We start from the raw sequence: 13,430 nt of genomic DNA, 5'->3' as shown, positions 1-13,430 counted from the left end.
TTGAACTACACTTGTAATGTTATCCAGCGGTTATACTTGTTTGCGAGAACTACGTCTCTACATTGATTTCGAACAGTATCAGTGGCTAACTACAATAGGTCTTAGCAGCCAAGTTTGATCAAAAGAACCAATTTATCTGCTGTATGTTATTTAACCTCACATACATGTCTGATGTATGAGTAATATAGATAAGTGTTGGACTCAACCATTCTTTAGTTATTTTTTTTTTCTCTTTTATGTTTTTCGGATAAAATGAAGTATTTAGTCTATAGCATGTCCGAGTGGTCAAGTAATTGTATAAGATAGTATCTAATATTGCCCTACTGCCCAAATCACTATCCTTTTCTGTAGATGACGAGCTAAATCCTCACTTTCTTGAATCCTGAACGTGTGCATAGTTTTAAGTTTTAACCTTATCAAATTCATCCTGTTAATTGTATTTCAAAAATCTCATTTCTTATCGCTACTGTCCCTTATTAGGTTAAGTAATTTGTACCTAAGAGTGAGCTTAGTGAAGTTTACTACGAGTATAATTTACGTGTTTTGGTTTTTTTCACATTTTGCCCGAGCTTAATGGTCGTTGATGACTTAGCTGTAACCTTAAGCATGTCTATCAGAGTTATCATTCTTGTTCTCCTTTACTTTAGAAAGGTGCAAGAGATTACCTCCTTCATCTAAGAAACATGAAAGAAAAAATTGAAACATTACAGAAAAAATTGAAACATTACAAAAAAATAAGAAATGAAAATAAAAATAAAATAAAAATAAAAATAAAAATAAAATTTGATAGTTTAACCAATGAACTGCAGTTGTGTGTACTACTATACTGATGTCTAAGCGACTAAGCATAATATGTAGCTAACGCCAGTCATCAATGTCCAATCCAATTCATACTGTAAAGTTAATCAGGAGAAAATGAACATCATAGCATCGTTTTACTGCCTTTTTGTTTTACTGGAATCAATGCAATTCAATAAGAGTATCACACTTTTTGACAACTGTTGGACTTGCTAACAGGCCGTTGATTAACTATACCTCTGAGCCTGTGACTGCTATATGTTGAGAGCTCATATTATCGACCCTGTATAATTGTTGTGGAATAAGTGTTGGTAGAACTGCTGAGGAGAGAACTACTTTGCTGGTCCTCCGAAGAAATCTGCCACTCTGTGAATGGAGGTTTTTTGGGATGTGGTAGGTGTTCTGCATCAGTTTCAAGCATGGATATAACTGTTGAGATGTTTGGCCTATCTTTAGAAAGTTCTTGGACACACAATAGTCCAATCTGTATGCACTTAAGAATACCTTTCTCAGAACATGGCTCAAGAATCGCAGGATCAATGAATGAAATCATATTTCCCTCATTCCACAATTTCCATGCCTGAAAACATAAGCCAAGATACTTGTTAGATAGTGACTGCAAAATTTGCAATATTGTTTCATCTCATATGCAAGGAAGGCTTTAAGACATGTAAAGTTTGTTCACTTACGGATCCCATCAGTGTCAGAGACTGCTCCTCGCGGTGGAAGGTGGAGTTTTTTCTTCCACTGATAATTTCTAATAGTATAACTCCTAAGCTGTAGATATCTGATTTTTCCGAGAAGTGCCCCATTGTGTATTCAGGAGACATGTAACCACTGCCATAAGAAAAATGTCAGGCAAGCTCTGAGATTTATTGGTCTTCAGTTTCTCAATAAAAAAATAAATGCTTACTTACTAAGTTCCAACCACTCTTTTGGTGTTTGCTTGATCTTGGTTACCCCCAAATATCCGTGCCATGCCAAAATCAGAAATTTTAGGGTTGAGATCTTCATCCAACAAAATATTACTTGGTTTTAGATCCCTATGAACAATTCTTAATCTTGAATCCCTGTGAAGGTAGAGGAGACCACGACATATGCCCTCGATAATATTGAAGCGTTTCTCCCATGATAGATGTTCTTGATCCAGGGAATCTATTTACAAGAAAAAACAAGGTTCGTTATTTTTAACTCTCTTTCTATTCTTTAGGGGTTGGAAGATAGGATGCAATGTATACCCTTCAAAGAGAGAAAAAGAGATTAAAGAGAAAATGTAATGATATGTATAAACATTGCAAGAAATGAAGCAACATAACATAATACTTACAAAAGAGAAAACTATCCAAGCTTTTATTAGGCATGTATTCATAAACTAACATTTTCTCCTCTCCTTCTATGCAACATCCTAGAAGTCTGACAAGATTTCTGTGCTGAAGTTTTGAGATCACCTTCACCTCTGTCATGAACTCTTCAAGGCCTTGTCCAGAAGATTTTGAAAGTCTTTTCACTGCTATTTTCTGTCCATTTTCCAATGTTCCCTGGTACATATAGAACATAAAGATATATACAATTCTTTGTTGGTGTCACATAGCTCACATTCCAGATTGATCAAACATACCTTGTACACTGGACCAAAGCCATCTTCTCCTAGTTTGTTACTTCCATCAAAATTGTTTGTAGCATTTCTCAGCAAATCGTATGTATAAAGTGGTGGCTCATGTAGTTCAAGTTGCCCGACTTCAAAATTGTATCTGTTTGATTGCTGTCTCTTTCCTAATTTATTTGAGTCAATATGAGAAATTTTGGAATGCTTATAACCAATATTAGTATAGTATTAACAGCATATATATTATTACCTTTCTGCTTCATCCGCTTTCTCAGAAAGTATATGAATATTGCAGCTACTATTGCACTTATGATTGTTACTGATGTAATAATTGCAGTCTTTTTGTGACTTTTACTTCTATCTGAAAGTAAAGCATGCATCAATTATCATCATTTCATGTTTATGTACTATATACTAAGGAGAAATGAGTGTTGTTTTACCTAGCTCTGATGCTGCTAGACGGATGTAAAGATCCACCCCACCAGCAGAAAAACTCTGAGTGTCGATTAAGGCTTCATTCCATATCATGCATCCAATATTCAAATGATATGCATAAGCTAAACACGAACAGTTGGTCACACACTGACTTCTACAACCATCCTGACTAAATGCTGATATTGGCACTGCTTTGTCTGGCACTTTCATTGTCTGTAGCCTTAAAAATTTATCTTCAGTGCCTCCTTGGATGCCACACTGAAGTTTTTTTTCCGTCTTACACACCCACTGCTTGTATTTCCCCTTTTCCATTCCTGATCAGATTTCGGTTTAAAACCTTGCAAGCATTTGCAAGTCGCAGAGTCGTGAATGCAGGAGCCAAAAACCCCACACGTTCCATACACTTCACACACGGCTGATGGAGCTACCCACCCTGCTACCCAGCTTGCATCATTCCAATATTGTTCTATAATAGTGCCATTAGGCTTTACCAGATAGTTGAACAATAGAGACGTATCCTCAGGCTCAAACGAGATGTCATATGTTCCATTCCCAACATTCTCCTCAAGAACAAATCCATCCTTCAAAGTATTATCAACGTTTGGGAGTCCAATTAAATTGTTACCATCAAATGGACCACTTCGCCAGAAGTTAGCACCGTCTTTCCACATAAAGATTTGGGCAAGGCCGTTTGGGGTGCCAATACCAACTGAGATACTCCCCACAGAGGGATCCGAGGAGCTTTTCCATGATCGGAAAATGATATTTTTCTTGTTAGAAGTACTTAAAATTGTGGGTCTCATACCAGGTAAAAAGGTATCTGTAGGATGATCAAAGCTTTTCCATACTGTTGCTGGTGTATCAGTAGAGTTAGACTGCTGTAAAACCAGGTTCCCTGAATCCAGAAGCTCTGCAGTAGAATTCTTAATGACTAAACCTGTTACATTAGTTGACCAAATGATCTTTTTCTGACCATCGATCAACTGAAGATTTCCGTCGTCAGAAATCTGCAGTACACCGGATGAATCACTGATGGGGTTGTCGCGATTCGCCACCCAAACTACAGTCCTATCAGGAACTTGTTAAACCATATACCAACATAACGATTGGCCGAATTTGGAGGGCTGAAAAAACCAAGCTTGAAAGTACCATTTCTTGATACTAAAGATTGAGAATCCTGTAGAAAATGAGTGGTGGTGATGCTGTGATTGTCAATGGCAGAGCAAAGTTGGCAGCAAAATTAGTGTAGAACAAAGAAAAAAAGCCAACTAAGAGGAGCCATTAGAGATGCTTTTGGTGGCTCAGTTTTCTTACCTAATTTATGGATTTGTATGTTTTATATGATCATTCATAAATTTTTATTCCTTTAATTAGTTTCAGTGATTAAGTCTGATGTTGACAATAGGTACATTATTTATTATTATTCGAGTCAATAATGAGTCTTCAAAAAAATAAAATAAAAATAAAAATAAATAAATAAATGGAGTCAATAATGAAATTGATGGGCAGCCCTACTTCCCAGATTTCTCCCCAATTTCTTTCTTTGATGGAAAAGAATAAGGTCCGTTCACTTCACCTTATTTTTGCTGAACTGAAATTATTTTTTATTGAAACAAAATTATATTTGCTGAACTTAAATTATTTTTACAGAACTGAAATTATTTTTGCTGAACTAAAATTATTTTTACTGATTTACTATTATAATTCTTCTTTAAGATAACTGAATTTTATTAAACTGAACTTATTTTTACTGAACTGAAATTAATTTTACTGAAATGAACCTATTTTTACTGAACTGAAATTATTTTTACTTAATATTATTTTTTTAAGATGAATTGAACCGAACCTAAATATTGCTCTTAAGGTTAAGGTTATGGTTAGCCTTTCTTGGATATGAAATAAACTAAAATGAAAATCTGAATGCATGCAATAAGCCAATAAGTCATTACTACCAAAAAAAAAAAAAAAAAAAAAGAAATTTAGGATAATTTTTTAGCCCTTTTCCTAAATAATGTTGGGAAATTATCTAATTTCCAAATTACAGCTAATCTTTTTTTAATTTTCACCGTACCGTTTTTAAAACGGGTTCATTAGAAAACCGCTACTTCAAATAGCGGTGTGCTACTAAAAACCGCTACTTCAAATAGCGGTTTACTTATTAGAAACTGCTACTTGAACTAGCGGTTTGTATTTACTAGTACTTTTTTAACAAAATCACTTTCCCCTTATCCCTTGTAAAATAGTTCAACAAAATTATAAGTAGCGGTGTTTTGAGGAAAACCGCCACTTCAAGTAGCGGTGTATGAAATTAAAACCGCTATTTCAAGTAGCGGTTTATTCTCTTAACACTGCTACTTATAGTAGCGGTTTGTTGCTGGACCGAGAAAAAAAAACCGATTTGCTTTCCTAAGCTGATGTGGACCGTACGGTGTGAATTAAAAAAAAATCGACTGTATTTTGAGAATTAGGTGTTTTTCCAACATTATTTAGGGAAAGGGCTCATAATTTTTGTTATAGGAAAGAAATTTATGACAATTGACTACAACAAAAACAATCCTGTAAGTAATCCCATTAACTTGTCAAAAAAAAAAACCTGTTAATGAAAAAAGAAATACTACTTTCATTAATTTTTAGTTGCAACAAAGGGTATTATTTGTGAGACATCTTATATTCCTTTGTCCAAATTTAAAATTAACGAAGTTAGTAGTAGTCTAATTCTAGAAAGTAGAAACTCATATAAGTACTAAAAAAAACCCCAAAAACTTGTAAAGAGTCTTAATCATCCTAAATTATGATTTAAGACTAAATTCTCGTTGTTGAATAGTTCCTAGTGTTCCCACCTCCCACCCAATGGAAAATAAGTTAATTATACTCCGTAGTTGACACAATTCTTTTGTTCTCGCATAATTTTCATTATTTCATGACTAACTGTGGACCTCACAAAGCATTCAATTCATGACTAAGTAAGTTGAGTGAAATTTGTTATGGATTTCCTAGTACAATGGGTTGTTATATTGGCTTAGCCCAAGTAGCAAGCTCAGCAACCTTGTTTGAATGCAATTTTAGCATGTAATTGCCTCATAAGTCCGACTGAGAGCCACCTTTTTCTCAATAAAATATCTAGTGGCATTAGAGGGGGACTGGGGGTTGTTAGTTTGTTACTAGAGAGTTTATTTTTGTATTTTATTTTATTTTATATAATTGTATTTTGTCATATACTTAAAATTATGTTTTGGTAGGGTGAAGCCGTGAAGCACATGCCCACCTAGCCTTCAATTCAACTTTTATAAAGTACATAATAATTTGCCTTTTAAAAAAAAGTACTTTATCATTGTGGGTGGTTTGGTGAATGGTGATAATGATTTTTCTGTAACATGATATTTTTCGTAATTTGTAGAATTCAACTTCTAAAATTACCTCCAGCTATTTCCTCTGAAATTCTTAAAATTCTTGTAATTTTGTCCAAACTTGAAAAAAAAAAAATCATTCTTATATAAAATAGTTCATCACATTGAGAATAAATGTTTTTTCTTCCAACCTATTGTTTGAAATATTGTTCTTTTGATTTATGATATTTTTTTAATTTTAATTAATTTTAATTAATTTATTATTATTTTTTAAAAAACACTTGTTTTACTTTGTATTATTGTAGGATGGAAATTTTGTCAATTAGTACCGCAAGTTAATACTACTTTGTAAATTACTACCGCAAATTAAAAAAGTTGTGAATTACTATCGCAAAAAATTTTAAGATGTTGCAATTACTACCAAACCCTCATTAAACCCAACTATGACGTCATTATATCACTTTAACCCATGGTTAGAGCCCTTAACCATGACGTCATTATATCCCTAACCCATTTTCTTTTTTTGGGGGGGCTGGTTAAAGCCCTTAACCATGGTCAAACACGGGTTAAAGGGATATAATGACGTCATAGTTGGGTTTAATGGGGGTTTGGTAGTAATCACAACATCTTAAAGTTTTTTGCGGTAGTAATTCACAACTTTTTAAATTTGCGGTAGTAATTTACAAAGTAGTATTAACTTGCGGTAGTAATTGGCAAATTATCCTTTTAGGATTGTAATATGTAATGTAATTTACCCTTATTGTCTTCTGTCTCTAAAGGTCAATGTTAGAAAATAGATGCAGATCGATTGATTTAGGTTATGTGTTTGATATGCGTGGAACATAGACAACAATATATAAAACATAAATTTGAGAAATAAAGTAAAAAATAGATGAGATCGATAAACACACAAATATACGTGGTTCGGTCAACAAAACCTACGTCCATGAAGTAAGGGATAGTATATTCTTTTTAGCTTTCATGGAGGATATACAAGAGGGATAATAAAAGGAGATACAATACTCTCCATCTCACAAAATCTCTCAAAAGTGGAGTATACGTACAACGGCTTGAATTGGCTAGCCTAATTAATCAGTATCTAGCACTTGTTATTGTCTGCCCAACGACTTCTTCTATAACATAAAAAAACCTAAATTATTCCCCCAGGAATATCATTAGTAGCCGTCATAAACAAACCCGAAAATAGGAAGCAAAAACGTCTCATTTGACTATGCATGGGCGTGCTACGCAGGGCACATCCGTGTCCCTTCCCAACTTCGACAGTCTTTCGTAAAACGGCCATAACTTCTCTTTATTTTTTTAGCAGAATTGGGCATATGGTGTATCGTTGGAAAGCTCTTAAAACAAGTGACAGGGTAAAGTCGTATCCCCTAATAAAAAATAATTACCTAAATCTCTAACTAAAGTAGATAGGGAAGTAGGGTCGAACTCCATAGGGAAACATGTCTTTTTAATTCTAATTAATTATTATAATCTAAATTATCTAAGTAACCAATAATTTTAGGTATGAATTCTATACTACGAAGAATAAGTTAAGGGAGAAAAGAAACAATAGTAAGGAAGCCTAGGGTCACAGGTTCACCAATAATTAATATTCCGGGATAGAACGAAGTAATTAATAATTAACAATGCACAGATAACATGATTAACAGGCTCTCACAATTTATTAATCAACATAGATCTAACAGGCTCTCGCAATTTCCTAGACCTAAGTTCCTATTAAAAATAGCCTTTAACATTAAATTAACATCTGCTCGATTCATCAATTCAATATTGCTAAACATTCACAATCAAATTACATCTGCTCGATTCATAATCTAATTGCAAAGAATTAGAACAATTCAATAGGAAATTATCATGCAATATCAAAAATCAATAATAACAAACTATCCCTTCATATTAATTATGGATCCCTATAAACCCTAGAATGAAACTACTCACTAATCATCATAACTAAGCCAATCAAGTAAATAATTAAAAGCATAATCAAGAAAACAATTAAAAATAGCTGAAATTAAAAAGAGAAGAAATTGTACCAAGAATAAATCTGGAATTAAAGGAAGTATTAAGAACAAAAGTTTAGAGAGAATTTAAGAGAGAGAAAATACTAAGTAGAGAGAGAAAGTCTAAGAAAAAAGGTAACTAATAATTCCGTACAAATCGTATTTAAACCTTTCCTAAAACAAGAATTAAAACTAAACTAATCAGCTACTAAGAAAACACGTGCCTGATCGGGCGAAGGGCCGCCCAATCGGGCCCGCCTTTTTACAACGCCCACTGCTGGCATGCCGCGCCCGATCGAGCCTACGCTCACCCGATCGGGCGCGCTTCTTCCTTAAGGGTGCCTTTGCGCGCATCCGCCCAATCGGGCGCATGCTTGCCCGGTCTTCTTCTTCGAGGCTTGGATTTTGATTGGGCTCAATTCCTCGGCCCAATCTAAGTTTTCTCATCGGGTCTTGATTAATCGATCCAATAACCCCGGTATCACATACCGAGCCCTTAATCACCGGCTCTCACCGATCCTGGGCTTCAAGAGTGGTCGTGTCTTTCTAGCTTCCGTAGTCGATCCATAAAGCCCGGGAAAATGCTCAAAGAGTGCAATTTCCTGTAAAATACAACTAAAACTACGAAAACACTAGAACACACAAATTAGTAATAAAAGTGACCCGAAAGAGCCAAAAACACTACTAATAACGACCAAGGAACGGGGATAAAACACTATATAAAATAGACATATCAAACCCCCCAAGCCAAACCTTTGCTTGTCCCTAAGCAAAGAGCTCATCAATGAACATATAAAACATACTTCACCCCAATAATCAAATTAAAAACCAACGATTCAAGGCAAATCTAATGAACACGCTTCAACATTAATCAATCTTATCCATCTAATCACCCTTCCTCCCCAACAATTGTCAAGTAGAGCAAACCACAAGAGCATATAGAATTCAAGACTAGTGCTCACACACTCAACTCTCATTTATGTGGCGAGTAAAGAATGTACTCGATCGCTCTCCAACCAACCCCTTTAATGTGAACAATGCCCTCCCAACTCACACTCTCGTGTGTAATAAAAACATTGAACGCTCATCCTAATAGTCGACTCGAAATATGCCAAGTCATAACTTGCATTAATAAACAACACTTTCACATTTAATAACTTCTATGCACAAGGTCGGAAGGTCTTTTAAGCTTGTAATGTAAGGCTAGGGTAAAGGTAGGATAAATTTGGGATTATGTGAGAGAAAAGCTATGCATTAAGGGAGCCAAAACCTAATAAACCCATGATCAAAATAATGATGATCATACACATCTCCAACATAACCAACTCCAAACAACAATCCACCAAATATACTCCAAACAATATAAACAATCCCAGCACTCACAATTTCACTCATAAAAATATGATAATATGGAACAAGAGTGAATAACAAACTTTAAACTCATAACTTGAAATATTTACTTTGAAACTCAACTTTTTTCTTTCTTTTCTTTTTGATTAACCTTCACTTAGAGCATTTGAACATCAAATACTTTTTCTCTTTTTTTTCTTAGAAGTTCACCTTTTTTTTTTTTTTCAAATTTCTCACTTTTTTTTTTTGAAATTCTTTTTTTCATCACACTTTTATTTTTCTCAAAAATATACAACTTTTAAACTCATCAAAACAAAAATATGATCAAGAACAAATTACTTCTCAAAACCCACCCAAATTGTGCAAATAATGTGCACACTACAAACTCCCTCACTAATAGCTCCCCCAATCCAAGCTTGGGACTAGTAACCAATGGGGCAATTAAGGCTTGTAGTGTGGCTATAAACAATAAAAAGTCAAGGCAACAAAATGGGTAGCAAGAAGGGAACAAATGTATCTAAATAAATCTGAAGGCTACCTAAAAGAACAAATGCCTTCGTCCTCCACACGTGCATAATAGTGAGTCATGAAACACTACTCATAGTTGCAAATCAATACTCAAATTCATTGACATACCAGGAACTATGGAACTATCACACATTTCATAACCAAATCAACTAGTCAAGCACTATATTCACAAGTAGTTGGACAAAATTGACGCATGTTTAGGAATCCAAGCAATCAAACTTCAAACCATGACCAACAAATCCACAATATTCATCATCAAATACCAAGAATCAAAATAATTTTTCTTAAGTATGGGGCACAGGGAAGCATGATTTACAATTCATTGGAACGTATTTTTGAATTTTTTTTATTTAAGAATTTTTTTTTATTTTTATTTTTCATATATAAGAAAGCAATAAAAACTACACTAGGAAAGCAAATAAAAACTATACTAGAAAGCAAATAGAGAGAGAAAAGGAAGAGAATTACCAAGTGAAAGAACACCCCCCAAGCCAAATCAAGCAATGCCCTCATTGACTTAGGAGAGTAGCCTACTCCTCATCCTCATTCATCCTCGAATAGCCCCCGCCGTGGCTAGAACCGGCTCCTCCATGGCTAGAGCCACAACCTCCATACCCTGAACCACCTGCAAAGTAGTTAGGGTCCACATTCCTACCCATACCCCCAAAAGGAGCATCACCCCTATATCCGTGGACCGAAGAGTAGTCCATATAAGTACCATACGCACCGGGGTGAGAATACCCTCCTTGGGGGTATTGGAACCAATCGGGAGTAAGTGAATCGGGAGGAATAGCCCCCCGACGGGCGTAATCATCATACATGGGATAAAGGCCCCTCCCTAGGTTCCTCTCTATGTGACCAACCCGCCCATCTAAGGTGATTAACCTAGATTCTAGGTTTTGCATCATACCCTCAACTCTCCCTTGCCCCGTCTCGATGCAGTCTAATTGGCTCCTAAAAGTCGAAAAGTCATAAGGGGAATTAGGGTCGACGTTGTAATCGACCGAGGAAGTGGGCATGCCATAGGTGAAGGGTGGAGGTGGTTGGTAGTGTGGTGAATGCTGAATGGGGGAATGGTGGGGTTGTGGTGAGGGGTGAGGTGGTTGAACCTCACCTTGACCATTTATCTCGAAAGTATAAGAGGGCTTCCCCCTCTCAAATTTGGTCAAGGCGGGGTTGGGTAAGGTAAAGGCTTGGTCTCTCCTACCCGATTGTCGGTGGACTATCCACCAAGTATCACTCCCCACAGGTTGCACCAAGTTCAAACTCCCTAAATAAGGTAGGTCCATGAGGTTCGATCCCACAACTTTCCTATGCCCATCCGGGTTCCAACCTAGGTGTTTCCTAGCAATGTGGGTCACTAACCCCCCAAAGTAAATAGGTGCCCTAGACCTACTAGCCTCGGCCGCATTGGCCGCCCTTTGGAAGTGATTGGCTATCCTATGGGGTATGTTCAATTTTTCAGCAGTAGGAATTATATAGGATGCCAATAGTTCCAATTCATCTCTCCTAACATTTGCCGGTTCATGCCTCCCAAAAATAGTGAGGCCGACAAATCTTTGCCAAAGTTTTGGGACGGGATGTTGAATCCACGTCCCTTTGGCATGCTGGAGGTTCACTAAATCCTCCCCAGTTAGCCTCTTATAGACCACGGCGGTGTGGTCTTGAGAGGGTTCAATAGGTTTATCCGATTTTAAATCAAACAACTTTCCAAATTCTTTAAGAGTTAGTCTCACATCGTTGTTTAATAATCGGAATTGTACACGAGTAATTAGTGCATTCATTTTAATAACATTAAAACTTGAAATAAATTCCAATGTTAAGTAGTCATATTTATCATGGAACATTTGAAAAAAACCACTCATGCCTATACCTTTGAACAATTTTTCCAAATATTTATCTAGGCCTAACCTAGCTAATGTGGGATGATGAATAAAACGGGTAGAGATTACCTGACGATCGATGAGGTTGACCATCCTAACCCGTTGCTCCTCCGAGGTAATGACAACCTCCTCCCATCCCGGAATTTGAAGATCCGGGTTGACCGTTGATTGTGGTGCCCTCGAACTCTCACCCCTTTGATTCCTTGAACGCTTTGAGGCCATCTTCTTGTAAAATAGTAGGAAATTGAAGGTTTCTCTTTCTTAGGGTTTGAGAAAATTTGAGAGAAAGTAGGGGAAAATTAGTGTAGATTGTAGAGGAAGATGAGGGGAGATGGAATATTTAAGAATTTTTGAGTTTGGATGGAAGAATTGGAGGAGATCTTGAATTGAAGTGTAGGTTGAAGGTTTGAAAATGGAGGTTTTAGAGAGAGAAAGTGAAATGAAGAAGATGAAATAAGGAGAAAGTGAGGAAAGAAAGAAGAGAAAAGAAAATAAAGGGGGACGGGCTAATGGCGCGCCCGATCTAGCGAGCCTCGCCCGATCGGGCGAAAATGCGAATTTCCAGAACTCCAGTTGCGCGCCCGATCGGGCGCGAACACGAAGCAAAATTCTCCACTTTGCTCGCCCGATATATCTTTTCCTACTCACTCGATTTTCCACAAAAAGCGCCCGATTGGGCAAGCCTCGCCCGATCGGGCGAAAATGCCTCTGAATTCAACCCTTCTTGCGCGCCCGATCAGGCTGCTTCGCCCGATCAGGCAAATTTGCGGCTGAAATCTGGGTTGCTTGCGCCCGATCGGGCCCGAGCCAAACTCGGCTGCACTCCTTTTTCTCCGATTTCTTTTCTTCTTCAAATTTTTCTAAGTCTTTATACTTGTAAAATTCATACCTATACAACAACACTTATAACTGGTGAAATATCACTCTCCTCGCCTCTCTAAAATAAAAATCAAAAATAAGGAAAAGGGAAACTAGCCTAGAAAGCATGAAATACGGGTTGCCTCCCGCAAAGAGCTGGTTTATCTAGGTCCCGCACGACCTTCTTACCACCTTGAAGCTCATGTTGGAAGTGGAGTTAGGAGAGTCTCCTCCACATCTCTAATGGTAGCACCTTCATGATACACTTTCAACCTTTGGCCATTTACCTTGAACTCTTCACCTTTGTCATTCACCAACTCCACTGAACCAAACTTGTTCACCTTTGTGACAGTGAAGTGACCGGACCACCTAGACTTCAACTTTCCTGGGAAAATCTTCAATCTAGAATTAAAGAGAAGAACCTTATCACCCGGCGCAAACTCTCTTGGTAAGATCCTCTTGCATGCCACTTCTTGGTCTTCTCCTTGTAGATCCGCGCACTATCATATGCCGATAATCTAAGCTCATCCAACTCATTGAGTTGAAGAAGTCTCTTCTTACCCGCGGCCTTAGAATCCATATTAAGCTCTTTGATCGCCCA

The 13,430-nt window shown here is 36.7% G+C and overlaps 1 pseudogene; it reads right to left on the bottom strand.

Annotated features, from left to right (window-relative positions):
- Positions 1-735: 735 nt before the first annotated feature.
- LOC110686023 lies at positions 736-4,363 on the bottom strand (annotated as a pseudogene).
- Positions 4,364-13,430: the final 9,067 nt, after the last annotated feature.

Source organism: Chenopodium quinoa, unplaced genomic scaffold (genome assembly GCF_001683475.1).
Source record: "Chenopodium quinoa cultivar QQ74 unplaced genomic scaffold, ASM168347v1, whole genome shotgun sequence".
Classification (NCBI taxonomy): Eukaryota; Viridiplantae; Streptophyta; class Magnoliopsida; order Caryophyllales; family Amaranthaceae; genus Chenopodium; species Chenopodium quinoa.
The sequence above is the reverse complement of the archived record's forward strand: the minus strand, read 5'-3'. Positions and strand labels throughout refer to the sequence as shown.